The sequence below is a fragment of the Crocuta crocuta genome, unplaced genomic scaffold, assembly GCF_008692635.1.
Source record: "Crocuta crocuta isolate KB4526 unplaced genomic scaffold, BGI_CrCroc_1.0 scaffold56, whole genome shotgun sequence".
Classification (NCBI taxonomy): Eukaryota; Metazoa; Chordata; class Mammalia; order Carnivora; family Hyaenidae; genus Crocuta; species Crocuta crocuta.
In genome coordinates this window covers 1237910-1253568 of record NW_027531334.1, presented here as the reverse complement: position 1 = coordinate 1253568, position 15659 = coordinate 1237910, and the positions used below count along the sequence as shown (strand labels likewise).

General features: G+C 34.9%; 1 long non-coding RNA gene across 4 annotated transcripts in view; it reads right to left on the bottom strand.

Moving 5' to 3' along the window:
- The window catches only part of LOC144238104 (uncharacterized), a 531162-nt gene that overhangs the window by 323655 nt on the left and 191848 nt on the right, over positions 1–15659 (bottom strand). For all 4 annotated transcript variants that reach the window (XR_013337018.1, XR_013337017.1, XR_013337016.1 and 1 more), the window contains one exon: positions 4890–4936. This is a non-coding gene — a long non-coding RNA (uncharacterized LOC144238104). The remainder of the gene's footprint in view (positions 1–4889; positions 4937–15659) is intronic.

Here is a 15659-nt window from a genome sequence, read left to right as displayed (position 1 = left end):
CCCCTTCTTTTCTGATTGCTGTTCAGGCAGATACTGTTACAATATAAACAGGATAACAGGAAAAAAAACTGGATTACTATAATTAAGATCTACTTTTTATTAGAGATAAGTAAGAGGAAGTCATACACACAAATTCATAATCCACTTTTCTACTGTTGAGGGAGTTTCCATAGGAGTGTATCAGGATATTTTACCACACTAATTTCCTTCTAAAGAAAAGAAAAAGCCTATAAAGGCATTTATTCATTGTCAACCATGCTCCCTACACCTCAGGCCACTTATATCTTGACATTCTTTTCAACAGAACCACGGTCAGTACACTAGGATGCATGTAAGAGTACATGGTTTAAGTGGGGAGGATGGGTTCTTCGCTGTTTGTAAGAGATTGGTTTTCTGGAGTTGTATCAACAGCCCTTCCATTGAAAGGCCCATTTCCATAATCACAGACATTGAAGTGGATGCGATTATCTTCATCCTAAGTTTTTCTTTAAATAGCCCCAGTCTGCTACAGACATGTATAGTTAGAAACGTTGAGTCTAATCACGCCAAACTGAGATACTCAACCACAACCACTGAATATTTAACTTTGCCAGAATTAATTTTCTTAATGGGTGAATCCTACACTTCCTCCAAATTCCTATACAGTGCATCATAAAAACTTTTATATTTTAACAAGATGAGAAAGAAGAAAATTAGTATGTAGAGAATTCTGGGAATACTAGTGAATGCTGTACACTAAATAAAGCATTTTGTATACCTAATCTACTTTAATCTTCACATCATTAAAAAGGTAGATATTCTTATCACCCATATTTTAGACAAAAACACGAGGCTTAGTAAGGTCAGGTAAACTTCCTCAGGTCCCACAGCTACTGAGGTTTGGGACTGGGATTTCAATGCAGGCTATTTGGACTCCAAAGCTCCTAAATTCAAACTCAGCCAAGAGATTTAGAATCCAGATATCCTAAAAGGTATTTGGAATTTGGGGACTCCTTTAAAGCATCTGATGTCACAAAGATAGTAAATGTCTTGCTAAACTAAACTCAATTTATCCTCTTTTAGAAGAAATCAGTTATTCACAAACACAAACTGAGAGGCTTCAATAAACTTAGATAAAATTATAAAAGTAGCTGTAGGTCTTTTAGATTCAGTACTGTGATGGCTTTTCTTATGGTTTAGTACTCCTGCAACTTGACCTAGTCCATTTACTTCCTGGAGATAAGCAACCAGCTCTCAAATCACTAGTAAGAAGGTATTCCACATGAGGTATCTCAAGCTAGACCAAAAATCAAGAGTCAAATTTCTCTCACCTACTGGGTTATATAACACTGACAAGTTCATGAATTTTTTCTGAGCTTCTTTCCTCACCACGGATACAGTAAAGATGTTCAAAGATGCCATTAAGGTCCTTTCAAATTCTAACACCATATGACATTTAGAATCTCTTCTTAGATATAAGAAGCAGAAGTAACATTGGATAAAACCTCTAAGACAATCTATGTGACAAACACCAGGCCAGGATATTTGCTTTCAGGCAATTAGGTGTCTTTCTTCAGTATCTAAGTTATAGTAGTGGTGGTAATGATAGGAATAATAGTAGCATAGCTAAGATTTATTGGGCACTTGCTACGTGCAAACCATCAAACTAAGAACTCTACATGTATTGTCGGATATCTAAACCCAACATAACAATATATGAGGTAGACACTATTATTTTTCTAATTTTCCAAAGAAGTAATAAAGAAACAGAAAGATTAGGTAAGTTGACTGGGTCTGTACTCATAATAAGTGATGAAACTTAAAAGAGCTCTAAACATGTTTCCCGTCCTAGTCTGTATCCTTTCTGAGGACAAGAACTTTGCTTTATTCATTTAGCTTAGCGCTGTGTCTGACAAATAATTAGTGGGCATCCATTTACTACATAGAATAAAAAGAAGAAAGAAAATGAGTAAGGGAGGGTGGAAGGGAAGGAAAGGGAAAAAGAAATTATATTTAGATATTCTTAATAAATGTTGATTTTCTTCCATTATTTTTTTTAATCCTATCACAGAAAAACCTGTAATTATGCCCATGAATCCTGGTGCTTGGTGATTTCTCCTTCCTGGGGATTCCGTACTATAATTTCTGGTATAAGTCAGTGAAGCAGCTACCATTATCTGGTGTAGTAAGCTAGCTAATCAATGTTCTTATCTCATCTCTTAATTTCTAATGTTGAGACTAAATGAAGAATATAGTTTATTCTACCACACTAAGATTCTAGGGTGGAAAAAGAAAAAAAGAATGTCCTTGATACTGGCCTCTCACACACTGGTGTAAACTAAGGTGAAAGGAAAACTGTTCCCAGAGGAAAGGTATTTCCAAGCCTACCGGTACCTATGATAACATTAACTAGCAGTACCAAAAATTGAGAGGTCTAAAAAAAACGTTTTGATGCACTAGACAGACATTGGCTCTTTCTGCACCCCTGTCACTGTCACGTGACTGCCGAATGACACACAAAATGGATCTTGAGAGGGACCTATCCAAAGCAGGTCTTAACTATATGAGCTTTATCTCTACTTATTTACAGTTAAAATTTAGTGAATAACAGAAACCATAATTATAAACATGTATACAGTAAACACAGGCCCCATTACTTATGTTTAGCAAAAACAGTTATACAGAGTTTTAATATAATCTGATCTTATCGGACCCAAAGAAAGTTAACATACATTTTATTTTTGTGTTTTCAGTGAGGTAGAGATTGGGAAAGGAGAGGGGGTGGTGGTGAAACAGAAACAGACAGAAAGAGAGGGAAAGATGGAGAGAAAGTGATTGTTCAGGGAACCTATGGAATGGATCATACAACGCAGATTTGTTTACTCCTATGCTGCGAAGTATTTCTAAAGTTACCAGTAACTTAGTCATTGAATGCCTCAGCATTGTGTAAAAAAAAAAAAAAAAGGTATAATAAGACTTTTCTCATAGTCAGCAAAAATAAAGTATATTACAAATAGTGTTATGTAAATTCTTGATTATAATGAGGATCAATGCTTACATATTCATTTCTCATTTTAAGGACAGAATTTATCAGTAGTCTCATCTCTGTCTAATCAGCAGCATGAGTACTAGAAGTCCAAAGACCCGTTCAGAATGTATAAAAAGTAACAAATTTCTAAGACTCTCTATTCCACTGTTTCTAATACAACTCCAGCCATGTTTTATTCATATATGCATTCATTTCTTAATGACCACCTACTATGTATAAAACATTGTATGATAAGCCTGTGGATAATCCTCTACCTATCTCAGCACCTGTGTTTCTTACTCCCAAAGAGGTTAAATCCATATTATGATGATTTAAAAAAATTTTAAATGGATTGATAAAAAGAAAAGATACACAAGCTCTAAGATTTTGTTACTAAATACTAATGGAAACTCCTTAGGCTTTTTAAAAAATATAGTATTGTTAAGGAGAGTAATGCAAGTTATTTGAATAAGTTTTCAATATCAGGAATTTGGGACTACCAAATAAATTATTTACTTAAATACTTTTTTGTATTAAGTTGCCACTTTTTATATTGCATTTTAAGAGCTTCACCTAATTAGCATAAGATACAGTTTCTAATAGCTTGTCTACACTAAAAATTTAGATATTTATCACAAAATAGAGCTACTGACGTTTAAAACATCAACACTTATGAAAAAATACCAAGTGGCATGGATTTGATGAAAGTAAAGGTTAATATTCCACCCTTAAAATCTACACCTGGATTTTAGCCCCCTGTCTAGGACTACCATTAAGTAAGTTTTACTTTTTTTCCCTCTCTCACTTCCATCCAACTGCAACAGACACATGAACAAATCAAGAAATCATCTTACAATATACCCTTAAATTTTCTGAATATGCCCCATGTGTCCACTAATAGCCAAATGCTTTCAAATCTGTTCAGCTAAATGGATCAATAACTACATCCAGCCTCATATAGTGGGGTTGCCAACATGGTGAAACTGAGCCAAACACAAAATGTCTCTACCAGGACAAAAATTATTATCCACCCAGTAATCTGAGAGATCTACTTTCCGCCAGGTATCCTTTAGAGAAGTTAACATACACATTACCTAGGGCAGTCAACAGCTAGTTAAAAAGTATATATATTTGAGACTCAGAATGAAGGATTTGGAGAAAATAATGAGTTTTATAATAAACCAATGTAATAGTTCAAGGTCTACAGCAAGTAGGAATCTTTCACACTCAGAGTACACAAAATACGTAACAGTGCGAGCAAACTGCTAACAAGCTTCTCTGTGCGCTCACTCATATGACACAGCTGCAAGAAACAATTGAGCAGGTGCAACCAAGCTTTTGAGAATTCCTGCCTGTTGCCCAGGAACCACAACACTGCACAGTTGAGATTTTAAACAGGTGCAAACATTTTTTTGTCCCATAACTGTAGTGCTTGAGACAGTGCAGCAGACAGTACATCTGCAACCACTCCTTACCTAAAACAACCACCACAGAAAATAAACTCACAGCAACAAAAAAAAGTTTGAAAATAAAACAATAATGTCAAAAACAGTGGTTTTGCAATAGTCTCTGACCCCCTATCAGCAATTGCTTTAATAATAGAGTTCCATAAAATACTCTCTAATCTCTTCACCAGATGAATGCTTTGTAATTAAAATTATTCTGCCTCATCAAATCTTAGAAATGTTTATTTGATTCTTACAATTCAGTGAAATGCAAGGTATGTATAAAATGCGTTCTCCTTTGAAGCTGTCAATATTAAGTACTCAAAAATTAACATTTTCACATTATGAAATCTGTAAGCAATTTTAATACACAAAATTGTAATAACCTGCCAGCTTATACATAGATTTACATAACTATAGGTAACTCATATACATACCTGTGCAGCTAAGGCACACAGACAGACGCTGCAGTTTATCAAGCACTCTGAAATACAAAACAAATATAGAAGTAAAAATTAATTTCTAAGTGGAGCCAGTATTTATGCTGAGGCAGTCTCTGCAGAGAAGTAGAAAAGACTCCTGTCCTTAAAGAGGTGGGTAATTTTATATCTATATTTTCCCCAGAGGATATTTCAGACTACCCCAAATTCATGTGTGTGAATAAACACACACAAAGAGTCCCTAAGCACTGTTATCAAAAACAAGTACCAGCAAGGGACTGAGGCTCACCATGGGCCCTGAAATGAAATGCTTTCACTAGAGGACGAGGCAAAGACTTAAAAGTGATTTTTTTTGATACTCTTTCAACACTATTGCCTTCCTAAAACAAATATGACGCTACTCTCTAAAAATGAAACCACTCAGATTCATCTGCACCCAGTTTGGATAGAACTCTGGTGAGGAAGAAAGGTGCTTTTGTAGGGCAGTCCATAAACATGCATAAATAAATAAATAAAAGTAATCTTTGAATGCTCATTAACTTCAGGTTACAACAGCAAATAGAAATGAGTATTGTTTACCTACAAGACCGAACCCTAAAGTCACACCAGATAGAATGCCCCAACCCAACACACTTTAAGAAAATTGCCAGTGATGTGGTATCAATACAGAAGATAACTGAAATTCTTCTGGCTCAAAGTATGCAGTTTACAACTAGACCTGAAACACATTTGTATGTAGGTGGAAACTGTACTGCAACATGTAATCTCTGAGCTACTGTGACCCTTGAAAACATTTAATAATTCTTTCTGAAAGCAAACTGATATGTTTAATTTATATACTTCTGAGTATAATGAATGAAGGTAACATATTCAAGTCAGTAGGTCTACTGAGTTAACCCTTCCTTAAAAGCATGTAGAGGAAATAATCCATTTGGATGGTGGCTCAATGAAACACCATCTTCATACACTTCTGATGGGAGTGAGAATTGCTATAAATTTTCTGGAAAATGACTGAGTAATGTGTATCAAAATCTTTACTCAGTCGTTTTCAGTTCTAGGAATCTTATCTTACAAAATTGGAAACCATAAATCTAAAAAAGAAAATTTTAATAATAGCAAAAAACTAAAAGCAAACTAAATGTCCAACAGTAGAAAAGTAATTAAATAAAGTATGCACATCCATGTAAAGGAATAGTTTGTAACACTCCAAAAGGTAACTTGTGGTACTATAATGCTATATAAACCATATAGAGTGCCAGTTGCATGGACATAATGAAATTGTGTAGATGAGGAAAAAAACAGAAGGAACACACAAAAATATTATGTGATTATATCTGGATGATAAAATTATGGATAATTTTAATTTTTGCTTTTTAGTTTTGCATATAAACTCTATAGTAAACATTACTTTTATAATAGGAAAAATATTAGCTAGCAAGGTAGGAATAAAAGAAAAAGTTACAGACTGGCATATGGAAGTCATAAATCTAACCTTCATAAGTGAAATAAATTAATTCAGTCACACATAAAATCCATGAAGTATACCTAGAGTGAGAAACTCATTCACTGCTTCCTCAGAGGGGTATGGCCAGGGTCTCTTTCATCCCACTGCTTTAGAATCTACACCAGTAATTCAATAACACATTTTTAATCATCTCAGTTAAACTTCTTTAATTATGCAGAGTGAAGTGATGGCAAGAACGATTTAGGACTGCGAATTTGTTCAACTTACTACCAACTAATTTATTCACTAAGTCAACAATATTTAGTGAGCATCTAGTACATGCAAAGGGTTGTATTTGACATTATGATATGCTAAAAGACAGAACACATCTTACCCTCATAGAGTTAACTGTGTAAAAGTGCTAAAAAAAATTATGTTCACACACCTTCCTATTAATTTTGCTGAGAATCCAACACTATTCTTAAAAAATTAAGTCTTAAAAACAAACAAAAAAACAAAATAAAAACTATGTACATATAGCTTATATAACGCAATAGTTTAAGGTATTTGTGACAGATATGGTACACGTTATTTTTTTAATGTATATATATATATATATTTGTGTGTGTGTGTGTGTGTGTGTGTGAAAGAGAGAGAGACAGAGAGAGAGAGAGAGAGAGGGAGGGAAGGAATGAGTAGGGGAGGGGCAGAAAGAGGGAGACACAGGATCTGGAGCGGGCTCTGTGTTGACAGCAGACAGTCCAGGGCAAGGCTCAAACTCACAAACCTGTAAGATAATGACCTGAGCTGAAGTTGGATGCTTAACCAACTGAGCCACTCAGGCATCCCAGATATGGTACCTTTTAAAACAAGAAAACATATATCAGGCTTCTCTTTTCATATTATTGTACAACAACTGATACTTAGATAACATTCAAGAAAAAGTCATGAGTACATGAGTGTGTATCACTTATAAAATGCCCTAATAAATTAAGTGTTCAGTTTTATTTCTTATGCGATCTACTTTTTGTTAATAGAGAATTATATAACAGGAGAACAGGTTGAAGGCATATTAATCCAAAATCAGATGTCAATGTCTAAGCCAGTCTCAGATTATGTAAGGCTACAAAAAACATGCTCACAATTATTAACAGGCTATAGTTATTTATTGGCAACTAAAGTAAATAAGTGGTTACTTGCTAACCTTGCCAAACATACTGTTATAATACTACCAGAGAAAAGAAAGGAGACAGGAGTGGACAGACTAAATGCTGAGGGAATCTCTAACAGCAGAAGGTGGGGGTGGGTAAGACCATTTTTGTTGTGCAGATAAAATGATGCAACACAGAGTTTCTCTTAATAGAAGTTCAGCTTCCTTTTGGCCTGTAACCATAACGTAACCATTATGTGCCCCTCTGAAGCGAATGACACATGATGGTTTTGAGGTTTGGTCAATGGGGTCAGCCTGTGTGAAGTGGTGCCAAGAATGAAAAGAAACGACTCATGTGATCAATGATCTGTAGTTCTGGGACCCTCAGAGTTCTAGACAGCAGCAGAGTTATATGAGATAGCATGGTGGTTAAGGGATCAGCTTTTGCCATCAGACAAGGTGTAATTGAATTCCAGCTCCCTCTCTTTGTGTGGTCTTGAACAAGTGACATTTTCCCTGTCTGTCAAATAAAGGTCATGTTACCTACTCTATAGGATTGTTAGTACCTATTACATGTTATAGGTATATAATGGAACCAGCACAGTGCCTGCTATAAAGTGAGCATTGCTGAAGGGAAGCTATTAGTATGGCCCTACTTGGATGACAAAAGGAGAGGATGTCTGTCTCTTTAAGCTAAAGTGGTAAACTAAGCAGTGAGTAAGGAGATAGAAAGACAGCTTACTCAAGACATCACTCTATATTCCACAACTCATCCAGGAGCCAGTCTGGATGTTCAGAGTATCTCTGAATCAGGAAATTGTAAAAACAGTAATAGCCATAGCACCCAGCCCTACCCAGCCTTTTAAACTACCATTCCTATTATTTAAGAAGAAGGCAGTAGAATCTCAGTAACATGTGCCCATTTTTCTGAATGAAAATAAAAGTTTATTGTCCATATAACTGACACAATCAGGAAATAGAAAATAAGGATGGCATAAGTGTAATTATTCAACAAGAATTAGGCCAAGGTGTTTTGGGCCCCCAAACTAATCACATGTGGCAGAACCACCTTTTTAGGTTTTCTAAAGAGACCCTGAAAATGACCTGAGTTCACATAGAATACAAAGTTTTCAAATATAATAAATATTATAGTCAGTTTTTCTCTCATGGTTTGGAATATATAAGTGAGTGTATAATGACGTTGTTATGACCATTCTGATTTCTGTTTTGATTTGGAGGACAGCACAGATCTAGAACGGTTAAGTGGTATCTTGAGAATCTCTAGAATGGTTTGGGTCACATGAGGGTGAAGTTGCTATCAGTACCATTCCAGATGAAGATATACTGTAGAGGATTTGTGTTAAGCTCTTTTTACTTCTAGGCTGGCACGGCTGTATTCCCCAGTGGGGACAGAATAAGTCCAACTTGGTGCTGTGAAGTGCAGGAAAGTTTATCTTCCCTCTATACTGGTTAGGCCTGACTAGACATGGAAGAGGCACTCAGGTGGTGTCTCCTGGGCCATTAATAAATTGAATAGCTAATTCATTTAAGGCACTGAAAAGGACCTCAGCAGGGTCTGCAGCGGACAGTGGCTTCATAAAAGAACTCTGAACCTAAATTAGACTACAGACCATTTCCCCAGTGACCTAGTGAGCATCCTTAGAAACATCTTAAGTGCTTTACATTTTAAGTCTGACCTATTTTGAGAAATGACACTATGTGATCCAAAATATTTTTTTTCAAATGTGTTTACTTTTGGACACACTACTGATCTGAGCTTGGTGCTCTATCATTATTACTTTGTTATTATAAAATGTTGAACTTAATCATCAATAGAGCCAATTTAATTTTTTAAAATTGAGGTGCCCCAATTTCTGTGGTTTTATCTGAACAGAAAGGCTATGAAGAATAAGAGGAATTATAATTTTAAAAGTAGACTTGAAAAACTAGTTAATTATGCTTATTTTTAAAATAAATTACTAAGCTAGATTTAGACCTTCACTTAAAAATCTATCTTCCAATGAGAAAGAGGAAGTATGAGAAGCAACAGTTATCTATTTATCTATTCTATGAAATGGAAATAGATAAAGGATAGTAAAGAAGGAAAAGGGAATCATATGATAAACACCCGTTAACCCAAGAGCACAGCAGGTCTCTCTAAACCTCAGGTCAGACCAGCTGTAATGAAGTCACTACCTGTATGAAAACCTAAGCTTANAAAAAAAAAAAAAAAAAAAAAAAAGGGAGACTTGAATTTTCTAGTATTAATGGCTACTACTTAAAATGAAACAATTTAATATCAAATTTTATGTATAAACATGATGAATTTGAACTCTCACATAGAAGCCTGATCTATATTAAAAATAACTATTCTGTAATCCACACTTCACAGTTTATTAAGGAGAAACCAGTTTTATTAAGCAGATGATATTTTAAAATTTAAATTCTTTAAATAAATCAAAGTTTAAGAGCTAGTCAAGAAAATGAACAAAACTAGAATTTAGATAAAAATTGAGAATTTTATCCTCAAATAGAATGTGACATTACAATTATGGAAAGGACTTATTCTTGCGCAATATGAAAATTCTACTGCCCTGCGCGTACACATCTCTGGGGTATATAAGTTTAGGTATTTTCTTCCTCCAGAGTCTGATGTCCTGTCTTTATTCTTGTCATAATAATCATAAGACTGCATTGTAATCGTCTTTAATATAAGACATGGGAACAGGGGTTTTGTCTCATTCATTGTTACATCTCTACTCTATAGGAACAATACCTAAAAAATAGTAGGTATGGCTTAAATATTAGTTAAAGAAATGCTGAATGAATTGGGTAACCATCTGTTCCTGATGATTAAGAAAATTTACACTGCAGGGGCACCTGGGTGGCTCAGTTGGTTAAGCATCTGGCTTTGGCTCGGGTCACGATCCTGCAGTTTGTGGGTTCAACCCCCTCATCAGGCTCTGTGCTGACAGCTCAGAGTCAAGAGCCTGCTTTGGATTCTGTGTCTCCCTCTCTCTGTCCCTCCACCACTTGTGCTCTCTCTTTCTGTCTCTCAAAAGTAAATAAAATTTTAAAAAATTTACACTGCATAAAAAAATTAAGGAATTACATTCCTAAACAAATCCTTTTTCAACCTTTAAAGGACTAACCTCCCAAACCTCTTTTCTTTTACTTTCCATTCCTACTTTTCTTCTGACTCAGTACAAAACTAAATGATGGCAACCCTAGTCTCAAATATTCACAACAGATTAGAAAGCTGGTTGGTGTGGCCCCAGGGTGGGCAGGGGTGAACACTCCAAATCCCTCTTGTTCACAGATAGCTGGTACAATAGACACTGAGTCAAAGTGCCCTAAAAGAGTCCCACAGTCCCTGACCAACTGTGTCATTCTTCTATTCTCTCAGAGAGGCCACCTCCAACTATGGTTTCTGAGACAGATCCTGCCATTATTTTTATTCTTTTGTAGCATTTATGACAGTTTGAATTATTCATGTGGTCATTGGTTTATGTGTTTATTCTCTCTCTCCCCTACTAGGTTTTATACTCCATAGAGGCCACATTATTTAGTTTGGCATTCTACATCCAGGGTCTAGTTTTGTGCCTGACACACAAAAAACATTCAGTAACTATTAGTCAGATGTATAAATATGAGACTTGGAGCAGCAGCTTTCGATCAAAAGAGACTGTAAAATTGGGTAGGTGACAGCTACCCCTACCATTGTTTTTTCTACATTCCAACTCTGTCTACCACTTGGAAACCTCAGTGCTATAAGAACGCTCTTATTATAAATTCCATTCAATCAACAAGTCAGGAAAACTTCAGAAGCAGTTCTAGGTAGGCTGAAGGTAGAATATCTAGGAGAGGGAATGGAATTATAATGAGAACAGCAACCACTTCCAATTAAAAGTTTGGGGTTTGAATTCCAGCTTCCTAAGTGTGTATCCTAGGGGAACTTATATAATCTCCCTAATACTGTTTCATCTTTTTTAAAGTGGGGGGATTTTATCTAACATGCAGAGTTTTTAATGGCAATTGAATGAGATTATATATATGAAAGCAGCTGGTAGTATAATTTATGGCATTTAGGAAAAGGGGCTGGCTACAAATTAGTTCCTTTGCATTGGCCAGCCAGTCTGCAGCAAGATAGAGAGATGATTTGACTAAAAGCCCAGGAACAGACATTTTGGATGGAGAAAAATGGAAGAAACAAAAGCTCAAAGGCAGAATAAAAGTAAGTGCTAAAGACTATAACTAAAAACAGCTTAAGACAGAGCAGTAGGACTATAGCAACAGAAATGGAAGGAGATTTTAACATGATAGACAAATTGCCAAGAAATCTATTAGCTTTTCCCTTAGGTGACACAGCCTTCTCCACATATAAATAAAATAATTGCTGCTCTTATAGTTAGGAGAAAAATCAACTGAAATGTACATTAAACACATATTAGAGGTTTAACATTCTTCACATGATTTCACATGCTGGAAACTCAGCCTGTGTAAATATAACCACGAACTTTATTATTTACTATGATAAAGTGACAGCATATCCTTCTGCATGTACTACCTGCAGAGGTATAAAAGGTAATGTGTACTTGCTCTTTAGGTACAATAACAAGAAAGAGGTAGGCCCTTTCTTTCCATTCTGTGCTTATCAGACAGTGGCTATCATCACTGAAAAAGAAACTTAGTATTATGGAAACTTGATTATTTTTTTTCACTCTTAGGCGCTTTCATTTTTTTTTTCACTGCTTTAGTCAAATTTATGTCAGCTCCCCTGTTAAAAGTGTTTTCCTAATCAGTGCTTTTCTAGTGTGTGTGGTGTGTGTGTGTGTGTGTGTGTGTGTGTGTGTGTATTCTTTGGTCTGTTCTTACACAAATCAAAAAAGAGAATAAGAGGTCTTAGATGCACTGCATACCAGAAGTAACGACCATGGCTCCCTACTTCCACATCAAGGAATGCCGCTCTGGTATCAAAAAGTTCATCAAAAGAGTTCTTTTGAGTTTCTAGCCTTTGCCCATCTGTGGTGATAAAATGCTTTCTAAAGTCTATGTTCTCTTCAAGACTGTCATCTTCATGAGGGCTGAAATCATGTCTATTTTCCTATCTTCCATAGCATCACGACCTATTTGAGGGATGGGCATCCAATATACAGTCACCAAATATTTCATTCACTTGCTTTTAAAAAATTATTGAGTATTTACTATGTGCCAGGTGTTTTTCTAGGTGCAAAGATATAGGAGTGAACAAAAGAGATGAAAATTTTTGTTCTCATGGATATTACATTTTTGTGTGGCAAATGACAATAAGCAAGAAAAATATAGAATGATAGACAATGGTCCATGCTAAAGAATTAAAATAAAGCTAGGAAGGGGAAATTAAATGCTGGGATCAGGGAGCTGGGGGGGATAAAATTTTAGAAAGTCTAATAGATGATGGTATCATTGAAAGATCACATGCAGGTAAAGACCTGAAATAAGTCAGGGAATGAGTTAGGAAGATATTCTTAGAGAACAGGTTTTCAAGCCAAAGGTATAGAAGTGGAAAGGCCTTCTGGGAGGAGTATGCTCTTCTGTTTCCTATAAAATGATAGGCTAGATTCATAGATGAATGTTCCTTTTACAACACAGAGGTGCTACATTTAAAAGAGAAAACACACAAACACATATACAGACAAAATCCTTTAAATGTTTGATCTCACAAGAAAGAAATTAAAATTCCAAAAAGATAGAAACAAAAAGGAATATAAAGGACAGGGCATTTGGCATATTATTATGATGCTGCCACAACACTCAAGGGTTTTATCCAATTCAGTAATACGTAGGTGACTTCAGAGAAACAAAGCAAGTTTATGATAACTGGAATCATAGAGAATGGCAGAGGAGTAATATACCTGGACTACCTACAAGAAGCAAGTCTACTCTACTAGGACAGCTTCAACAACCCAGGCCATGTGGGCATCTCATAGAAAAAGTATACTGCAATGAAGAAGAACTCACATAGCAAAATATCAAACACATGAAGAAAGGTTTTTCCACAAGTAAGTCAGAAGACATAAAAGCGCTTTCTATTAAATATGATCATTAAGTTAGAAAATGAACAGAACATAAGTCTTAAGAACTGAAGTAACAACATTAATCTCAGATTTAGTGGGACAAAATGTTTAAAATGATATGAAATTTTAAAAGAAAAGTATGAAAATAAGTAGAAAAAAACTAAAAAGGCAGATTTGATTAAAAAATAAAGAGATTCTGGGGCACCTGGATGGCTCAGTTTGTTGAGTATCTGACTTTGGCTCAGGTCATGATTTCAAGGTTTGTTGAGTTCAAGTCCCATGCTGGGCTCTGTGTTGAGAGCCTGGGGCCTGTTTAGGATTCTGTGCCTCCCTCTTTCTCTGTCACCCTCCCGCCCCCCACCCCACTCATGTGTGCGCTTACTCTCTCTCCCCCTTTCTCTCTCAAAAATGAATAAACATTCAAAATTTTTTAAAAAAATAATGAGATTCATAGAATTAAAATTCTTACTAAAAATAAGGTCTGAAAGGAAGCCATATATCACATTATATGCAGCTGAAGGAAGAATTACTGAACAGAAAGATAAATCCAAGGAATTTACTCAGAATAAAAAGGTGAAAAGTATAATAAGGAGATTAAGGGATATAAGAGACAGAATAAAAAGATCTAATATAGGTCTAAAAAGTATTTGAGAATGAGGACAGTACTTTTAAAAAGTACTATTAAATGCTGTTTATGAGAGACTTAGCTAATACATAACGAGAGAGAGAATGTTTGTAACTAAAAGAATGCTAAAAACTAAAGTAGGCATATTAAGGTTTAATATACTAGATTCTAAGTAAAATCATTATTAAAAAATAGTCATTAAATAATGAAAATGAAACAGTTTATTAACAAGATAAAGTAAATTGTGTAAGCATCTAACAGCACAGACATAAAATACATAAAACACAAACAGCAAAATCCTCAATCATAGTAGAGAATTTGGTCATATTTCTATCATTAATTATAAGAGTAAACAGGCAAAAAAAAGTAATGATAATTTAATAAGGCAGATCTAATTAATATAAAACACTACAGCTAAGAATTATAATATACACGTTTTCCAAGCACACATGAAAAATGTACAATAATTTACCCTATATAAAGCCACAAAGTCTCAACACATACTAATTAAAATCATATTATCTCCTCTAAGCACAGTTAAATTTAGATTTTAATAACAAAAACATGCTCTTGCCCCCTAAATACCTTCAATAACTGGATTTTTTTCTTAAATTAAACTTCATAAAAATCAGGGGTCAAAGACTAATGAAAATTCAAAAATTATAGAAAATATATAGAACTTAATGAAAATGAATAAAACTATATGCTTGATCTTTTAAAATGTCCTTCAAGTTTCTGAGGTTCTACTTATTTTTTTCCATCCTTTCACTCCTTTTTAGATAGGATGCTTTTTATTGATCTATCTTCAAGTTCATCGACTTCTTCTGTCACTTCTATTATGCTATTTGGCCTATTTATAATTTCAGATAATGTATTTTTCTGTTCTAAACTTTCCATTTGGTTATATGTTTATATATATATGTTACATATGTGTATATTTCTCTTTGAGATTTCCTATCTTTTTATTCATTTCAACAATATTTTCTTTTACCTCACTGATAGGTGAAATAACTACATTTTTAACTTTATTTATTTATTTTGAGACAGAGAGAGCGTGTGTGTGTGTGTGTGTGTGCGTGTGTGTGTGTGTGTGTNAAGAGCTAAAACTTTTGGCATATTTTTTTTTAAGTTTATTTATCTTTGAGAGAGAGAGAGAGAGAGAGAGAGAGTGTGTGTGTGTGTGTGTGTGTGTGTGTAAGCAGGGAAGGGGCAGAGAGAGAGGGAGAGAGAATCCCAAGCTGGCACTGTCATGCATGAAGCATGACACAGGGCTTGAACTCTAGAATCATGAGATCATGACCTGAGCCAAAACCAAGAGCTGGCCGTTTAAGTGACTGAGCCACCAAGGCACCATTGGAATAGCTACTTTAAATTTCTTGACTGATAAGTTCAACATTTGAGTCCTTTCAGGGTTGTTATCCGTTGATTTTCTTTTCTTTTGAGAAACAGAGTTTTTTTTTTTTGTTTTTCATTTTGTTTTGTTTATATTTTA